The sequence below is a fragment of the Triticum aestivum genome, chromosome 1A (assembly GCF_018294505.1).
Source record: "Triticum aestivum cultivar Chinese Spring chromosome 1A, IWGSC CS RefSeq v2.1, whole genome shotgun sequence".
Lineage (NCBI taxonomy): Eukaryota > Viridiplantae > Streptophyta > Magnoliopsida > Poales > Poaceae > Triticum > Triticum aestivum.
The window spans coordinates 24,993,251-24,996,298 of NC_057794.1; the positions used below are offsets into that span (position 1 = coordinate 24,993,251).

Below are 3,048 nucleotides of genomic sequence, written 5' to 3' on the forward strand. Positions count from 1 at the left end.
TTGGCCAGAAGAACCGCGACTAAAGGTCCTCCGCCCCGACGGCCACCTGGCGCCCACGTGGACGGGCCTTTAGTCGCGGTTCTTAAGCAACCGCGACTAAAGGGGGGGGCTTTAGTCGCGCCCAGTCGGTCGCGGTTGCGCAACCGCGACTAATGGCAGTTGCGAACCGCGAGCAAAGGCCTTTTTTCCACCAGTGTACCAATTTTGGTGAAGAAAGAGTTCAACTTTTCGTACTCCCCTCCCAATCTGTTTGGAGGGCAAGAATCTTGCGATCAAAACGTCGTTCAACAAGGTTTTGGAAATCATGAAATTTCTGAAAAACTTCAGATTTGTGCTTGATGAGATAGATCCATGTGAATTTACTAAAGTCATCGATAAAACTCACATAGTATTTTTTTTCTGCCTACTGTTTCAACAACAGGACCCCACACATCAAAAAAGACAAGTTCCAAAGGAAATTTAGATTCACTCAAGGATTGAGGATAAGGTAACTGGTGACTTTTGCCCTTTTGGCAGGCGTCACATACATGCTTATTGCTATCATTATTGACACACGGGAGTTTATTCTCACTAAGAATCTTCCTAACAACTATGGAAGAAGGATGACCTAAACGTCTATGCCACCAATCCAGAGGTGGTTTGGTGACATTGAGCACATGCTTCTTGACGTTTCCCCCGGTGTGTTTGACAGGATAGAGCCCTCTTCTACCCCTGCCTCGAAGTAGAACCTTCCTCGTTTCCAGATTCTTGATGAGAAAAAAATGAGGGTGAATTTCAACAATAGTATTATTGTCAAGAGCAAGTTTACTTGCAGAAATCAAATCTTTTGTTGCCTCGGGAACATGAAGGACATCTTTTAGATGAAGATTACGATCTGGGGTAGAAATAGTTGCATAACCAATATGATCAATGGACATACCTGATCCGTTTGCAGTATGAATCTGATCACCGCCCGTGTACCTCTCCCGGACGGTCAGCTTCTCCAGATCGCTCGTAATATGGTCGGTTGCACCACTGTCCATGTACCAGTTGGTGTCAACCCCATACTGATGAGTAGCCATATTGGCCGAGCGCTCCTCTCCTCCCTGATATGAGGAGTCGTAGCGCTTCCAGCACTTCCAGGCAGGGTGGCCAACTTTTCCACATATTTGGCACACCGGTTTGGCAGAGGAGTTGTTGTTGTAGTTCCCCCTGCCTCCCGAGTTGCCTCGACCATGGCCGTGGTCACCACCACGGCCACGGCCACCACCACCGCCTGGTTTGTTGTTGAAGCCGCGACCACCGCCGCGATCACCATTGCCGATGGAGTTGTTGTTCTTGTTGAAGCCACGTCCACGCGCCGCCGCATTTGCGGACGACTGAGAGGACCCGCCGCGAAGATTCAGGCGAGTCTCAAAACTCAGAAGATGTGAGAACAGCTCCGGGATCTTGACAGGTTAGACCCTAGAACACATGGCCGACACCACTGGGTCGTACTCCTCATCCAGTCCAGCAAGGATGTGGGAGATCACCTCTTCCTTGTCCAAAGGCTTCCCTGAAGCAGTTAGTTCATCACATAGGGTTCAGACCTTACCAACATACTCTGTGATCGTGGAGTTGCCCTTCTGAAGATTGGCTAGGGCGATTCTGACGTTGACGGTCTGCGCCCTGGTGTGCGGCGCGAGCATCCCTTGCACCGTGTTCCACAGCTCGGCCGCGGTGTGGCAGGTTGCCACTTGGACGGCCATCTCGCGCAGTAGCGTAGTCAGCAGGTATGAGAAAACCTGCTGATCCCGCGCGTACCACACACCGAACTCAGGGTTTGGCGCCTTCGTCTTGGTTTTGCCGTCGTCGCCGGTGACTTCAATGGTCGTGGGCGGAGGCGGCTGCTCGGTGTTGAGGAAGCTTGCCATCTGCGCTCCCCTGATGGCTGAGAGCACCGTGGCGCGCCATAAGGCCTCGTTCCCTCTCGTAAGCTTCTCACTTGCGTTGTGTGCAAACGGAGACGAGGGGAAGGAGTTTGCGGAGGAAGAGCTCGCCATGGATGAACCCCAGGTAGGCTCTGATTACCATAAAAAAAAGAGGTGAAGCGTATGCCTCCTGGCAGGGATGCGTGCGTGTTAAATAGCAAGACAAGATTACATCGGTTGGCAGGTTGTTGTGTTAGCTTGACCCCTCATCCAAGACTATACAAGATAAGGATCTCTAATCTCCAACAACATGCCCAAGTTACAACACACACACACAAGTTACACGCCGTGACATATGTCACGTTACAACTACAGCCATATCATTTAACATGCTCCCGGCGGTGGCCCTGACCAGGGTGCTCGCCTCGTTCAAACGCCTATATGGCCCAGACCAGGTCAGGCAGAGGTTGGATCCCTTCTTCAAGCCAGGTAACTAAAACAAGCAAACAACTTCCACACGACTCCTAGACAAACTTCGGCCGTAGCACGACATATTGTGGACATCCACAAAAACTGCTCAAAAACTATAGAAGCGAAATTCCAGACACCTTCCAATTCTAGTATACAAGTCGAACCCTAATATATCTTATCTTAGGACTACTACTAATTTGGACTGATTTTATACTCCCCGTATGCTGTTGTAAGTTTGACAAGATGAGAGTATATATGCTGCTACAACATCACTGGGTATTTGTTTCTTTAAATAGCTTTTGACGACTTGCAATAAATATCACATCAATGCTTTTCTTTCAGAAATATTGTACCACAACTTTAAATTGGCTCAAGATACACGGACATAATGTATTTTAACCCGAGTCTGAAAATCTAACGGTATTAATTAAGAATATATTTGTCTAGTTGATCAGCTGAAAATCACTAAAAACACTGTCCGACGCAGCCACACAGGGCACCACTAGCAGGCATTGCTATGAACACACATTACACGAAAGCCGCCAAGGACAAGGCCGCCACTGAGGTTTCTCTTTAAGTGTTCTGGTCAGCACACCTACTCGAGGCAACGACTCCGATATCACTGTAAAAGACTGTATCAACACGCTGCAATTGCTACACAAAGCCTACACAGTGAATCCCGAATTGT

The 3,048-nt window shown here is 48.8% G+C and overlaps 1 pseudogene; it reads right to left on the bottom strand.

Annotated features, from left to right (window-relative positions):
• Window positions 1-1,390: 1,390 nt before the first annotated feature.
• On the bottom strand, window positions 1,391-1,529 carry LOC123072633 (uncharacterized; annotated as a pseudogene).
• Between the last annotated feature and the right edge of the window lie 1,519 nt (window positions 1,530-3,048).